This window comes from Lathyrus oleraceus, chromosome 4, assembly GCF_024323335.1.
Source record: "Lathyrus oleraceus cultivar Zhongwan6 chromosome 4, CAAS_Psat_ZW6_1.0, whole genome shotgun sequence".
NCBI lineage: Eukaryota > Viridiplantae > Streptophyta > Magnoliopsida > Fabales > Fabaceae > Lathyrus > Lathyrus oleraceus.
The window spans coordinates 16,456,773-16,474,231 of record NC_066582.1 but is presented as its reverse complement, the minus strand read 5'-3'; the positions used below and the strand labels follow the sequence as shown (position 1 = coordinate 16,474,231).

Genomic DNA, 17,459 nt, shown 5'->3' with positions numbered 1-17,459 from the left:
TCCAAGAACAAATCCTACCGGCTTGTGGTGGAGTGTTCAAGACTATTGTATTACGCATTCAGGTTCTTTAATCATTATTTAATGTTTTGTTTTATTATTTATCTATATTATCTGCCTGGAATGAGTCTGTTTATGCATGATATGTATTCTTGTTTATTTAGCATGTCTGGCTAATTCGCCTAGATATCGGTATGTAAAGTAAGCAGAATAAGGGATCAAGACTGAGTCGGTCTATTTAAACTTAAAATTAAAATCAATCTTTTTACGGTCTCAACTTACAGGTTTAATAACAAGATTTTTTACAAAAGTAAAGGACATAAAGAAGTTAAAATCAATAGAGCGAGAGTTTGAGGTTTTAACTGGACAGTGTAAGTTAGGCATTAATTCTAGATCAGGGCGAGAGCAAGTTTTAGAGTTAATTAAATTATGACCTTTTCCAAAAAGTATTTTTAAAGATTGAATATGAGGACGAGAGTTAAGCATTTGGATTTAATTATATAACCTAAGTCAACAGAGCGAGAGTTTGAGATAAGGGTGTTTAAAACGGTCAGTGTTTTCTTAAAAAGAGTTTCTGCAACTTTATTGCTTTCAAAATATGGTTTTTGACTTAATTATAAGTGACAGCTACATTAATATAAAATCATGGTTTATTCAACAGAGCGAGAGTTTGAGATAAAACCTTTAACCAATAAAGTTAACTGAAACGATTTATTTTAAAACCAAGAAACCGACAAAGACTTGATTCCCTAGTTTTGACGAACTACATACCGATATCCGTTTTATTAATATTTAATCTAGATCTTAGTTTAGCTTTTAGTTTTTCCCCAAACAATCAAGCATTTTTCACCTTAGCTTTACGTAGTAACCTTAGATAACGGTATATCGATTCATAAGTCCCTGTGGGATCGATATCTTTTAAAACTACGCGATAGAACTGTGCACTTGCAGTTTGTATCCCATTCTCGACTCACACAGTCGAGCGATCAAGTTTTTGGCGCCGTTGCCGGGGACTTTTATTTAATCGATATCGTAACTCTTCCGTTACGCTGTAGAGACTAAGGTTTCTTTTTCTTCTATTCTTTCTTTCGTTGATTTGTATGCCACGCACTCGCTCACAAGGCGAACCGCTCTATTTACGAATCAACGATATCGAACTGTATCTCCGAGTCTTACGACGAATTCGGGAATACCGTGCTGAAAACAATCTCCCTCCTATCGAATTTCCTGACCTCAAAGATCTTCTTCTTTCACCCGAGATGGCAGAACCAGCTCGTGCTCTTAGAGATTACGCCGCTCCATCGCAAGATGAGCCGCATTCAAGTATTGCTCCGCCCGCAATCGAAGCAAACAACTTCGAACTTAAACCTTCGCTGTTGCAGGCTGTGCAACAGAACCAATTCTCTGGAAATCCTACCGAGGATCCAAACCTTCATTTATCTGTATTTGTTCAATACGCTGATACTGTTAAAGCTAATGGTGTCACTTCAGAGGCAATTCGACTTCGTCTTTTTCCTTTCTCATTAAGAGATAGCGCTAGAAGATGGCTTCAATCTCTCCCTTCCAACTCAGTCACCACCTGGAACGAGTTGAAGAAAGTTTTTCTTGCCCGATACTTTCCGCCAAGCAAAACAGCTATGTTAAGAGCCCAGATAAACGGATTTAAACAGAAAGACAACGAGTCTCTTTTCGAAGCATGGGAAAGATACAAAGACATGATGAGACTTTGCCCACACCATGGTTTGGAAGACTGGTTAGTAATTCACACATTTTATAATGGTCTCTTATACAACACAAGGTTAACAATAGACGCCGCTGCAGGTGGTGCACTAATGAACAAACCTTATGCTGATGCTTACCAGCTTATCGAGAGCATGGCCCAAAACCACTATCAGTGGGGAACCGAACGAACAACGGTGGAAAAACCTCAAACGAAAACTGGCATGTACGAGATAAGTAACCTTGATCACGTTAATGCAAAAGTGGATGCTTTGGTCCAGAAAATTGAAAGTTTAAACGTATCACCCCCAGCCGCCGTGGTTGCTATAACTCAGAATTGCGAGGTCTGTGGAATCCAAGACCACACTCCTACGGACTGTCAACTCTTGACAGGAATCCAAGCAGAGCAAGTAAACTATGCTCAAGGAAGCCCCTATTCGAATACCTATAACCCAAATTGGAAGAACCATCCAAACTTTTCATATAAGAGTAATAATGCTTTGTACGCACCTGGACAGTCTCCAAATCAAGCCCCATCTATACCTCCGGGATATCAGAAACCGAACCCATCCATGCCTAACAATAATACCCCTAGAAAATCCAACTTGGAAATCATGATGGAAAACTTTATAGCTTTCCAACAACAAACCAATAAAGATTTCTTAAACCAGAATGTACACACTGGCGAACAACTTAAACAACTAGCAAGCAAAGTAGATGCCTTGGCTACCCATAACAAAATGCTGGAAACACAAATATCACAAGTAGCTCAACAACAAGCACCTACTGCTGCCCCAACTGGTACATTCCCTGGACAGCCCCAACCTAATCCGAGAAGCCAAGCTCATGCAATTATATTAAGAAGTGGAACGGAAGTGGAAGGACCGTCTGATCCAAGGATAGAAAACCAAAACCCTAAGAAATCAACTGAGGAAAGTGAACCTAAGGAAAAGGAAGAGAGTAATAAGGAAACCCTAGAAAAGAACAAACCTTATGTACCTCCACCACCTTACAAACCACCTATACCTTACCCTCAAAGGCTTGTTAAAACCAAAGATGCGGGCCAATTTAGAAAATTTGTTGATCTCCTTAAACAATTAAACGTTACAATTCCGTTCACCGAAGCTATTACGCAGATGCCCTCATATGCTAAATTCTTAAAAGAAATCCTTTCTAATAAGAGGAAACTTGAGGATAGCGAAACCGTTACACTCCCTGCCGAATGTAGCGCAATAACCCAAAACATGCCTCCTAAACTCAAGGATCCGGGTAGTTTCTCTATACCCTGTCACATAGGAAAATTTGTCATCGACAAAGCTTTATGCGATTTAGGAGCCGGAATTAGCGTTATGCCTTTATCCATATGTAAGAAACTGGAAATGGGAGAATTAAGACCGACCAAAATGTCTGTGCAACTAGCAGATCGTTCCATCAAATATCCTGTAGGAATCCTTGAAAACGTTCCCGTACGCATAGGTCAGTTTTACATTCCCACTGATTTTACAATTATGGACATTAGAGAAGATGATATTACACCCATTATACTGGGAAGACCATTCTTAGCAACTGCCGGTGCAATCATAGACGTAAAACGAGGACGACTCACCTTCGAAGTAGGTGAAGAGAAAATTGAATTCATTCTTTCCCAATTCTTGAAAGCACCTGCAATAGAAGATACATGTTACTTCATGGATATCATCGATGAATGCATAAAAGAAGCAGAGTTAGGAGAAGACAAATCATCAGACTATCTTTTAGAAGACAAACCTAACCAATGTTTAGCAATAACACCGGACCCTACGCAATGTCTTAACAAACCAACCCCTGAGCTGAAGACACTTCCCAAAAATCTGAGATATGAATTCCTAGACTTAGAACTTGAACGACCTGTGATAGTTAATGCAGATCTAGGAAGACTCGAAACAGAAAAACTCCTACATATCTTAAGGAAGTACCCCACCGCACTAGGATACCACATCACCGATCTTAAAGGAATAAGCCCTTCTATTTGTATGCACCGCATCATGTTAGAAGAAGACTGTAAAACCTCTAGGGAACACCAGAGAAGACTAAATCCGATCCTGAGTGAGGTAGTAAGAAAAGAAATAACCAAGTTATTGGAAGCAGGTATTATATATCCTATATCCGATAGCAAATGGGTTAGCCCTGTACACGTTGTACCAAAGAAAGGAGGCATAACCGTTATTGAAAACGAAAAAGGGGAAACTATAACTAAACGAATCGAATCGGGATGGAGAATGTGCATTGATTATAGGAAACTAAACAAAGCAACCCGAAAAGATCATTTCCCTTTACCATTCATTGACCAAATGTTAGAACGATTAGCAAAACATTCACATTTCTGTTATCTAGACGGTTATTCAGGCTTCTTTCAAATACCAATTCACCCTGATGACCAAGAAAAGACAACGTTCACGTGCCCTTTTGGTACCTTCGCTTATAGACGAATGCCGTTTGGTCTGTGTAATGCCCCTGCAACCTTTCAAAGATGCATGATGGCAATATTCGCCGACTTTCTCGAAAACATCATGGAAGTATTTATGGATGACTTTTCTGTATACGGACAAAGTTTCGAAGAATGCCTTGAAAACCTAGAAAGAGTCCTTGAGCGATGTGTAAAAGTAAACTTAGTACTTAACTGGGAAAAGTGCCACTTTATGGTACAAGAAGGAATTGTTTTAGGACACATCATCTCGAACAGAGGAATTGAAGTAGACAAAGCCAAAATAGAGGTAATCGAAAATCTTCAACCCCCAAGAACCATGAGAGAAGTACGAAGCTTTTTAGGACACGCCGGTTTTTACCGACGATTCATCAAAGACTTCTCTAAGATAACTAAACCTTTAACCGGACTATTGATGAAAGATGCCGAATTCATATTCGACGATAACTGTTTAAAAGCATTTCAAACACTTAAACAAGCATTGATCTCCGCACCCATAATGCAGACACCAGACTGGAATGAACCATTCGAAATAATGTGCGATGCCAGTGATTATGCTGTAGGTGCTGTTTTAGGACAACGAAAGGATAAAAAGCTTCACGTAATATATTACGCAAGCAGAACCCTGGATGAAGCGCAAATTAATTACGCCACTACCGAGAAAGAACTCCTAGCAGTGGTATTTGCGCTAGATAAATTTTGTTCTTACTTGGTAGGAGCCAAAATAATAGTCTACACTGATCACGCTGCTATCAGGTACCTTTTAACAAAAAAGGATGCTAAACCTAGACTCCTAAGATGGATCTTGTTGCTACAAGAATTCGACTTAGAAATCAAGGACAAGAAAGGAACTGAAAACGTAGTAGCAGACCACCTCTCTAGACTTGAGAACCTTGAACCGGAAAGAACATCAATTAATGATGATTTCTCGTATGACAAACTTATAGCTACTTTGGAAGAGAGCAACTCCGACATGCAAGTAGAAACCACCTTAGCTATATCCGTCACACCATGGTACGCTGATCTAGTCAATTATTTAGCTGCCGGAATAGTTCCACCTACTTTATCTTACCAGCAGAAGAAACGATTCTTCTACGACATAAAACACTATTACTGGGATGATCCCTTACTTTTCAAAAGAGGCCCCGATGGTATTTTCCGTCGATGTATACCCGAAGAAGAAGTAGAAAATATAATCCAACACTGTCACTCCGCTCCTTATGGTGGACACACAAGTACATCCAAGACCTGCTCTAAAATCCTACAAGCCGGCTTTTATTGGCCAACTATATGGAAGGACGTACATGCGGCTATTAAGGAGTGTGACAGATGTCAACGCACGGGAAACATATCTAGACGTGACGAGATGCCACAAAAAGGTATTTTGGAAGTAGAGATTTTCGACGTGTGGGGAATAGACTTCATGGGACCCTTTCCATCCTCTTTCGGTAACAAATACATACTCGTGGCAGTTGACTACGTATCAAAATGGATCGAAGTTGTAGCTTCTCCAACAAATGACACCCGAGTAGTAACTAGACTCTTTAAAAATATAATATTTCCGAGATTTGGCATCCCAAGAATAGTAGTCAGTGATGATGGATCACACTTTATATCCAAGGTACTCGAAAAACTACTACTTAAGTATGGAGTAAGACATAGGATAGCAACACCTTACCACCCTCAAACCAGTGGACAAGTGGAAGTATCTAACAGAGAAATCAAGCAAATACTAGAAAAAACGGTCGCCACTTCAAGGAAAGATTGGTCATTGAAATTACCAGAAGCTTTGTGGGCTTACCGAACTGCTTATAAAACCCCCATAGGGACGACCCCATTTAAGCTCATTTATGGAAAATCCTGTCACCTCCCGGTAGAATTAGAACATAAAGCCTATTGGGCTATTAGAAATCTAAATTGGAATTATAAAGCCGCCGGTGAAAAGAGAATCCTTGACATAAACGAATTAGAGGAACTCAGAAGAGACGCCTATGAAAATGCCAGAATCTATAAAGAAAGAACAAAACAATGGCATGACAAGCGTATATCGAGGAAAATCTTCAAGCAAGGCGACGCAGTACTTTTATTTAACTCTAGACTAAAGTTATTCCCGGGAAAACTACGATCCAGATGGTCAGGGCCTTTTCATATCACTAAAATCTTTCCCAGTGGAGCGGTAGAAATAAAAGGAAAATCTACAGAACCGTTCACCGTAAACGGGCAACGTCTGAAACACTATCACTATGCGGAAACCAACGAGGACTCGCAAATCCTACACTTAGACGAAACGCCCCCAGGACCTATAGATTATATTTAACAGTTTCTTTGTCGAGCTTGCGACATTTAAACAAAGCGCTTAGTGGGAGACAACCCACAAATTAGTTTGTTATTTTATTATTCTATTATTATCATTTCCCTATTTCTTTCTTAATTATTCTTTTAATTTCTGTTTAGCATTCATTCTTGATTTATTCAAAAAGAAAAAAAATATAATAATAATAATTTTTTCTTCTTTCGGCATTTGGCCAAATCCTGACTTAAACTCATGTTTTCTTTTCTCTAGCTAACACTAACCAGATGAGACATATTGATCGTATGGGTATCAAGTTCAGAGGAATGGCTCAGAAACAAAAGTTTGAAGAACTAGCCGCTAGAGAGATGCTACCTAGTTTATATGCTGATGATTGGGCTATGACTGCCCTTGGACTGAGACAGAGTGTCCTGTATTTGCTGAATCAGATTGGATGGGAGACATCCCCTATCCTGAGACATTTCACCACCTACCGGAGACTCACACTAGAATTCCTTAGCTCATTAATCTATCTACCCAGCCATGGAAAAGGAATTAGCAGAGGTTTTATCCAGTTCAGAATGTTCAATATGGAGTACCAATTTAATATTAGAGACTTCACCAACCTTTTGGGTTTCCCTACCTCCTTTGATACATTCACTGTAAGCCAGGAAGAACTTTTTGAATATAGAGAGCTTGAACACTTTTGGGGTAGGCTGACTGGAAATGATGAGCCCGAAGAACATGAGTTTCTCTCTAGAAACATACACAACCCGACCTTTCGCTATTTCCATAAGATCCTGACCCACATTTTATTTGGGAAGAAGCCAAATAGTACTTCAGTTTCACGTGATGAACTCTTCATCATATTTTGTGCTTCCCAGAACCGTCCAGTAAACGGTGCCACTTTTATGTTAGCTAATTTGGACCACCTTATCCAGGATGAGCGAGCACCCATTAGAATAGGCGGTTTGATAACTATGATAGGTAATGCTATTGGATTACGTCAGCCTATGCTTGACCTAAACCCTTTTTGTGGCATTACTACTATGAGTATACCCTTCCTCTTCAACACTATGTTTATAGCAAACCTAGGGACTGATGAGTTTGAGCTTATTATTGATAACCAGGTTCTCTGCCTATTCACCATGCCCGATCCTAGGACTAGTGTTCATAACCAAAGGAACTGGCTCTATAACCTGAATGAAACCCCAACTCCTGCTAGATCCACTGAATCCATCCAGGATTATGAGATTTGTAATGACTATGAGAATTATGTTGACCAGATCCCTCATGCTGAATCTGACCCTCAGACACCATCCGGCTATCATGATATTGACCCTCCTCCTCAGCCTGTTCAGACCGAAGAATCAGCCATACCTGACCTCCGACATCATATGCCCGGAACTGATTATAACACCGCCATTGAAGCTTTGATGTCAGAACAAGACGCCCTCAGAGGAGAATTTACTAACATGAGACACGAAGTTCTAGGATACATGAGCAGTATGACGAATCAGTTTCACGAGTTGCTACATCATGTTAACTCTTTTGCTCCTCCGGCCAGAGATCGTACAGAGGGATAGAGTTTAGTTATTTTTCTAAGTTATTTAGTTTTAAATTAGATTTTTCATTAATGTTATTTGAATTCGTGTTCGCATTTATTTTTTTCTTTCATTTCATTGTTTTCCTTTCCTGTATTACATTATGATCATTTTTATTGAAGCTGTTTATTTAATTTTATTATGCAATAGCTATTATGCTCTACTGTTGCTACCTATGAATTATTATTATACAAAGCAGATTAAGCGTGCACAATAAATTAAACTGCAGACTAAACTGATCATAAGCAAAACAAAACAAAATAAATAACAAAAATTAAATCCTATACCAAAGTGATTTTGTGAAACGCCACTGAAGCCTTTCCAAAAAGGAATGTGTGACGAGCGTCACACTATCCATAACGGACGGCACGCCTATTGCCTGTTACGAGCGTCACACCCCTGTGACGAGCGTAACACTACTCAGACTAGTGAACGTTAAGGAGCCGTTGGAGACGAACGTTACATCTTTAACTTTTTACCTTCCCCATTCATTTTTCATTTAACCACACTTAATTACTTTTCAACCACTTTTTCTTTCCACCTTCCAAATTCTTCTCCTATAAATACCCACCAAACCTTCCTTCATTCACCACAAACAATTCTCTCCTATCAAATACATTTTTTTTCTTCTTTCCAAATCACCCCCTCAAAATTCATTCATCACAATGGCGGGAAATCAGAATTTCGGAAATATCATCTTCCGATCCGAAGATGACAATTATCAAAGGGAGCAATTCGAGCGTTTCCAACAGCGAGGCGTCGCTTCCACCAGGTACCCCGATTTACCTTGTTTACAACAATTAGGCCTACTCCAAGGTATCGAATGGATGCTCCGTCAAGCCAACTTAACCTTCCTTTGCACTCATAATCAACCCACCTACCCATCCCTAACCTTAGAATTCTTAAGTTCATACGACTACACCACTCCCGCCGGTGAAGACGAATTTTTAACCGGTACCGCAACCTTCCGGATGTTTAACACCGAGTACTCCCTAACCCAAAACCAATTGAGTACCATGCTACAATTTCCCACAGAAGGTCTGCTGCACGCCAGAATCCCTCCAACCTCAAACTGGAACACAGTTGGTGTTTTCGGCCTTTTTAAGAAAATTTCCGGTATAGATACCTACAACTGGGAAGAGCTCCTTCTCTCCCATATACATAACCCCACTATCCGGTACTTTATCCGCATCTTGCAAAACACAGTTTTTGGAAGGCCAAACAACAGCAAGGTCAACTCAAAGGAACTATTTTTCCTCCAGTGCGTCTTCGAACCAGATACTCAGGTAAACGCCGCCTCCTTTCTCTTTCATCATATCCGCACCTTATGTGCTAGAGGCAGGCAACCTTTTATAATCGGTGGATTAATCACCACCATAGACTTGGCCTACACCTAGGGGATAAACTTCAAACTTTAGAATCCCTACCTCCCCTATCTATGGATATCAGCTACTGTCGATCCAGCCGCTTGGCCTGCATTAGCTTGTTGTGACTTGTTTAGACATTGTGTTATGGGTTTTGTGGTGCAGGACTTGTATACAGTTTGGTGTAATGTCATGACCAGTATACATTGTTGCAACACAAGCAAATTCATTGCAAGTCCACTGTGTTGGTTTGTGAAATTGTGTCTGGCATTGCTTAATGACAGGTTTTGGTGGCTTGATGCAAGCTTCACATTATTGCAGGAAGGTTCTACAATTGGGTTTATGTGATTACTGCCTTGTATATATTCGTGTTGACCATGTTTTGAACCACAATATGCATTGTAGAATTGTTTATGTATTTCTATTCTGACTTATAGAGTGGCTGCAGATTTTTGTTTGCTTTGAATTGATGTTTGTTGAGAAATGAATTATGGTTTGTAGAATCGATTGCTTTGCTTACCTTGGCCTCATTGGCTTTGTTGCAGCATACTTGAATGGCCTTTGAGTTGCATTAACCAAGTTAGGTATGTGACATCTATGTATTTCTTATGGTCTTGTTTTGCAATAGATCTGCAACTCTGATGTACAAGCTTGATAGGCATCATGCAGGTGGTTATGTTTGATGTTTTGTGGACTGGTTCAGGGTCATGATGCCACTGACTTATAATTGGCTTCACTGCAGGATGATCTTGGTTTGCCTCATGTCTGATGTTGTGCATAGCTAGTTCCACTCATGGGTTGACATGCTTCATGTTGTAGGACTGCCTTGTTTGGCTTGTGGTGAGCTTTCAGTTAATTGCTGGTTGGCTTTTGCATTGCAGGATGTTTTCAGTGTTAACTTTTGGATGAATTGGCATGTATGACCTTGTTTCTCTCATAGGTTTGCTATGTCAAGACTTGTGCACCTGTAGCACGATGAAGCTAGCTTCAGCTCTGGCTTTGCAACATGTATTTCCCCTTTATCCTATACCATTATGGCTCTGTTTTATTGCTTATGTTAGGCATGGCTCCAAGTGTGCTGGCTACAGGTTCATGATGGTTCTTGGTTGGTTGAATTTAGGGACCATGTTAAGTAGTGTCAGGTCTGGTGTTGTGAACTGGTACAGGCCAAGAAGGACCATTGTAGCAGGCTGGTTTTGGCTTTGGTCAAAGGACAACTGCAGAAGGTTTATGGTTGGATGCTTGGTTGATTGTGTAAAGCTCAGGGTGATTTAATAGTTTGTGATGTTGCTACTTTGACTATTGTAGAATGCAGGATCAGTGTATTACCAATTGCACCTTGCTATACCAGTTTGTAGGGTAATGCTCATAAATCACTTCCAAATTCCTGCATCATAGTCTTGCCACCCTATTATGGTTTTGGCTTGGTTATCGGCAGGTTTATGGCCAATGCATTGGATGCTCAACATGGTAGCAAGTCTTGCAAACTCACTGCTTTGATGTGGTCTCATTTGGATTATTGCAGCATGATGTGGTGCTGCAAAGACTACAGGACATTAATGCTTTGATGCCCATTTTGGTAACAGGTGAGCTGGTTCATAGGCGCACTGGTGTATTTATGCAGCAGGCTGCTACTCAGGTTTTAGCTCAGCTTATGCTTGATGATGCTTGGTGCTAATGTCCATTGCAGGGTCCTTTACAAGTTCCTCATGACCTTGTTCAGTTGCAACAGAGCAAGGTAGTGGTGTGCTGCAAGATGTTGAATGGCTTGCTGTAGTAGCAGGGCCAGAACTACTATGCCATGGATTCTCAAGTAGTGAAATCATGCACTCCATTGGATTTTCCTGTGGTCTTTGGCTTGAACAATGAATGGTGGATCACAAGGGATGGCGTTGTGATGTATTAGAGCTCTTTGGAGTTGATTTGGGGCAGACCAAGGACAAGGGTTAGTGAGTCAAAATTTCAAAATAAGCATGGTATACACAATGTCATTTACTTGGAAATGAAGCAATCGAGAGAAAGCACAACCAAGCATGAAGATTGGGTGACACATCAAAGCAAAAGGCTAGGTCAAGTTTGGATGGTCAAGAGCAAGTGAAAGTTGACTTTGGTCAAAGTTGACCAAAAAGTCAATTGTTGACCAAAGTCAACAAATGGTCAAAATTGTATTTTCTTTGTAATTTATTTGTAAATGGACATTGAATCAATGGTTAGGGTGAAATTTAGGGTTTTTGGATTTTGGGTGGACTTTTGTCAAAGTTGATCAAAAAGTCAACTGTTGACCAAAGTCAACAATTGGTCAAAAATGCCAAGACTTGTACTTTTTTGTGTAGAATCACATGTGATGGTTTAGAATGATGTGAAATGGTTTGAAAAATGATTTGAAATTGGTTTTACAAAAGATTTTTTTTATGACTTGAATGCTTGACTTTGAAAAAGAACATAACTTGACTGACAATATATGTTAATAAGGCCATGATATGAGGGTATAAGATAAGGGTTTGAATGAGATATCCATGAATCAAATGGCATGATTAGCAATGGGCCTGTGTCACAAGAATACTGGTTGTTTGGATGACCAAGGCCATAGGTGTATCCACAATCACCTGAGCAATGCCATGACTTTAGGCCAAGACTCATGCCCATAGAAGACCAAAGTAGAGTTAGGCCAAACATATTGGTAAAGGGTGAAGATTGATGGGTCATGGATGCATAGTTAGGCGACCAAGTTTATCTGATTCACCATCTCCCAAATTAGGGTTTCCCTGAGGCTTACCCCTCAAGCAAGTCTTTTGAATCAAGCCATAAGCTCCAACCATCAGTCCTCTAGTGTGTGAACCTGCATTAGGGTTTTGAAGACCAAGGCAAGGCCTAGGGAAGCTTCATGAGATCATGTCTTGAGGAATTAGGGTTTTGAAGGCCCTATATTATCTAGTCACACCTTTGTTGAAATCACCTTTACCACTATCATTAGGGTTTCACATCTCCTATGCTGATGATGTGATCAAACCATGCCTTTGGACTTTGATATCTGTGTAAACCCTGGCTTTATGAGCCCAAGTTTCTTCTGAATCCATGATGGATGATGCATGTGGATGAATTATGAATGTGTGCAAGTCATCTCCTGATCTAGTGATTGGATGCATAGGTGGGAAAGGGGAGGGCAAATTTAGGGGTACAACACCTATGAGTACCTAGGACACTTTGGGTGCTAACACCTCCCTCTGTGTAACCATACCCCTTACCTGTAATCTCTGGCATTTTATTAGTTTTGATTTGAAAACTTCTTATCTTTGGGTTTTGTTCATACTTTTCCATTTTTCCTTTGAAAACAATAAAAGCGTAGTGGCGACTCTGGTTTTATTGACGTTAAGTTTATCCATAGCCTAATGGTCATGAATTTACCGCTACACTATCCAAGTTAATTAAATTCTTTTAGCAACAAAATAACATTAATCTTCATAGTTAAATTAAGCATTAGTAGAATAATCATAAGGTTTAGGTGCTTAAATAATCTTTTACCTCTCTACCTTTTTGTCATAAAAAAAAGCTATAAAAGATAAGGGAAAGAAAAGAGACTGAATAGAAATAATGTATGGGAGAAAAAAAATTATGAATAAAATGAGGTAAATCTAGCGGGATGGTCATTTTTGCCTAGATTCACCTTGCGGCGGTTAATCTAGCGGGCTTGCATCATTTCTTTTTAGGCATAATATTTTTTGACTATGTATGCATTCACTGGCGAGAAATCTTCCCCATCCATTGTTGTGAGAATTAGAGACCCACCTGGGAAGGCCTTTTTGACTACGAAAGGTCCCTCATAGTTGGGAGTCCATTTGCCTCGTGGGTCTGAGTGAATGGCGGAATACCTCTTGAGTACGAGGTCTCCAACGTGGCACGTACGAGGAAGAACCTTCTTATCAAAAGCTTGTTTGAGACGTCTTTGGTATAACTGACCATGACAGACGACCGTCAAACACTTCTCTTCAATTAGATTCAGCTGGTCATACTGAGATTGAACCCATTCAGCTTCATCAAGATCTGCTTCCATGATGACCCTGAGTGAAGGAATCTCGACTTCGATCGGTAGGACGACCTCCATCCCATAAACCAGAGAGTACAGAGTTGCCCCAGTGGATATGAGGATTGAGGTTCTGTAACCATGCAAAGCGAAAGGTAACATCTCATGCCAGTCCTTGTATGTCTTGACCATCTTCTGGACGATTCTCTTGATATTCTTGTTAGCTGCTTCTACGGTGCCATTCATCTTGGGTCGATATGGTGAAGAGTTATGGTGCTCGATCTTAAATTCTTTGCACAACTCCCTCATCATAGTGTTATTGAGGTTACTAGCATTGTCAATGATGATCTTGCTAGGTATCCCATAGCGGCAAATTATCTCTTTCTTGATAAACCGGGTAACCACTTGTCGAATGACGTTAGCATATGAAGCAGCCTCGACCCATTGGAAGCTTTGGGCTCTATCATCCCAATCATATCGATGCCCCACATAGAAAAGGGCCATGGAGAAGTTAGAACATTCAACGAGGTTGGTGGCACAAATATTTTATCACCATATATCTGGCACTTATGGCATCTTTTCAAAAAGTTGTAGCAATCAACCTCCATTGTCGTCCAATAATAACCAGCCCGAAGAATCTTTTTGGCCATAGCAGGACCCTTCGCATGTACACCCTCGCAACCCTCGTGTATTGATAACACGAAATTATATCATATTTTAGGACTTAATTCCATTAAATTCTATGACTATTTATTTCGGTTTACTGCATTTTATGAGATATTACGTGGTATTTTCTTCCTATTTGTCGCAGGTAGTCTATTTTGAAGAACAAGTGAAAATGGAAGAAAAGGAGGTGCAAAAAGGAGAGAAAAGGAACCAAATGCCAAAGCCCAGCCCAAAGCGCACAAGTCACCAATGCTGTGCCTGTGACGGACGTCACAGGGTGCGTGACGAGCGTCACGCAAAACAGCCTTGTGACGGACGTCACACATGGTGTGACGAGCGTCACACCATTCCACTACCTTTTTGGCGCAAGTAACGCCCTCAGAAGACTTGAAGAGACGTTGAGGAGTTTGTGTCCTATATCCACGCCGTGCATTTAGCCACGTTGAAGACCTTGGGAAACGAAAAGCAGTTACCAGCACCAATATAAATAGCTACTTCAAAAACCTAAAAAGGTTCCTCGGTTTTTCCACGCTCACATTGCCGAAGCTTTGCCAATTTTCTTTCTTTTCACGCTTTTGCTTATTTTCTTTTCCAGCAACTTAACCTTGTTTATTTATTTCTTTTGCAAGTTCTACATTCTTTTTTTTCCCTTGCAATTTACCTTTCCCTTTTTAGCATTTAGATATTTTTCGCATAATAGTTTCTACACCGGAAACTATTGTGCAACTTTTTATCGGATCTAACCTTACGTTAGATTCTAGTTTTATTTCCTTGGTTTAATTTATTGTTTAATTGAAGATTCCAAGAACAAATCCTACCGGCTTGTGGTGGAGTGTTCAAGACTATTGTATTACGCATTCAGGTTCTTTAATCATTATTTAATGTTTTGTTTTATTATTTATCTATATTATCTGCCTGGAATGAGTCTGTTTATGCATGATATGTATTCTTGTTTATTTAGCATGTCTGGCTAATTCGCCTAGATATCGGTATGTAAAGTAAGCAGAATAAGGGATCAAGACTGAGTCGGTCTATTTAAACTTAAAATTAAAATCAATCTTTTTACGGTCTCAACTTACAGGTTTAATAACAAGATTTTTTACAAAAGTAAAGGACATAAAGAAGTTAAAATCAATAGAGCGAGAGTTTGAGGTTTTAACTGGACAGTGTAAGTTAGGCATTAATTCTAGATCAGGGCGAGAGCAAGTTTTAGAGTTAATTAAATTCTGACCTTTTCCAAAAAGTATTTTTAAAGATTGAATGTGAGGACGAGAGTTAAGCATTTGGATTTAATTATATAACCTAAGTCAACAGAGCGAGAGTTTGAGATAAGGGTGTTTAAAACGGTCAGTGTTTTCTTAAAAAGAGTTTCTGCAACTTTATTGCTTTCAAAATATGGTTTTTGACTTAATTATAAGTGACAGCTACATTAATATAAAATCATGGTTTATTCAACAGAGCGAGAGTTTGAGATAAAACCTTTAACCAATAAAGTTAACTGAAACGATTTATTTTAAAACCAAGAAACCGACAAAGACTTGATTCCCTAGTTTTGACGAACTACATACCGATATCCGTTTTATTAATATTTAATCTAGATCTTAGTTTAGCTTTTAGTTTTTCCCCAAACAATCAAGCATTTTCACCTTAGCTTTACGTAGTAACCTTAGATAACGGTATATCGATTCATAAGTCCCTGTGGGATCGATATCTTTTAAAACTACGCGATAGAACTGTGCACTTGCAGTTTGTATCCCATTCTCGACTCACACAGTCGAGCGATCATGTATGGACTTTATGATTGTACTAGCTTCGTGTCTATCCACGCATCTGAGCAGTACATAATCATAATTCCTCTTGTATAGTACATCATCGTTTAGGAAGAACTTGGAAGAGAGTCTTCTCAGAGCTTTCTTATCGGTAATGGATATACTCTCGGGATATTGCTGTTTCTTCAGAAACGTCTTTATGTCGTAGAACCAAGGCTTATCGTCAGGATCTGCCTCAATTGCTAGTGTCACACCCCAAAATTTGCCCATTAATCTCGCAAAAACATTTCTCGAAGCACTCCAACTTATTCTGCAAGGCATTGACCTTAAAGGAACAAAAGCCCAGCTCACAACGGACTCAATCCAAAATGGCCCAAACTAACTCGCTCGCTAGGCGAGCAATTCCTTCGCCTAGCGAACCCTTCGTCATGACACTCGCCCCAGCGAAGCACCAAATCCAGAAAAAGCCCAAACTAGCTTGCTCGCTAGGCGAGCAACTCCCTCGCCTAGCGAAGCTTGCGAACATCAGAATTTTTGGGCTTCATTCTGAGCCCATTAGGTCACAACAAGAGCATTATAAATAGCCAAGCTTCAGTCAGAAAAAGGGGAACCAGGGGGGAAGACAGAGACGAAGACGGACAGAAACCCTGGCACAGAAACCCTGGAGGCTACCTTAGAGAGTTCCGAGTAAAGAAACCCTGAAGGCCGCTCCTCCGCTCCTCCGCTCCGAAGCTACCGCCGCCCAATTCCATCCGATACCAAGAGTGGTCAGTCCCTTCAACATCGCAGCTCGGTTGCAAACAGGTTTGCGTATCTCTAATGTTTTATGCTTTTAATCGATAATCTCTACATACATAAGGCATCATGATTAAATTTTCGGATATGTAATTTGATTTCAATTGCGAATTTAAATATGCTTGAATATCCTGAATGTTTGTCCATGCTATTCCTGTAATTCAATGCCACAAAGTTCAGGGTCCCGGAGATCATGTTGCTATCAAGCTCAAAACCAGCAGCCGCTCGCTAGCACATCGCTAAGCGAGCACGTAGCGAGCACTCGCTAAGCCTTCGCTAGGCGAAGCAGAAGCGAACGAGGCAGTGGCTGTTTTGTTTCTTTGCTGTTCTACCTTATGTTTATCTAATCATAATTTATTATAATTCTGCATTATTTGGTCTGACTTTATGACTGTTGTGTTGTAGTGCAATTTTCAATTGTACTTTACCTCGATGTTCTAACCCGTGTGCTGAATTGTGTAAAGGTTTACATATTCCCGAGGAAATGGCCGGCTAGGTATTCCACTTTATGTGTGGGATACCCTTATGGAGATTCACCCTGAATTACTCAATTAATTTTAATGTGGAGATTCATCCTAAATTACCTAGCTGATTTTAATGTATTGATTTCATTAACTTTAATGCGGACCTAATTACCTAATTGATTACGGCTATATAATTAATTGTAAAACTTTGCCTTTAAATAAGTGATCTCGGACCTCTCTTTGTTACCCTACGATTATGGTATTACGGTCATGCCCCGCGAATATGGGGATACACTTAGCAAAGAC

The 17,459-nt window shown here is 39.9% G+C and overlaps 1 pseudogene; it reads right to left on the bottom strand.

Moving 5' to 3' along the window:
- Positions 1–1,641: 1,641 nt before the first annotated feature.
- Positions 1,642–1,741, bottom strand: LOC127077152 (uncharacterized; annotated as a pseudogene).
- Positions 1,742–17,459: the final 15,718 nt, after the last annotated feature.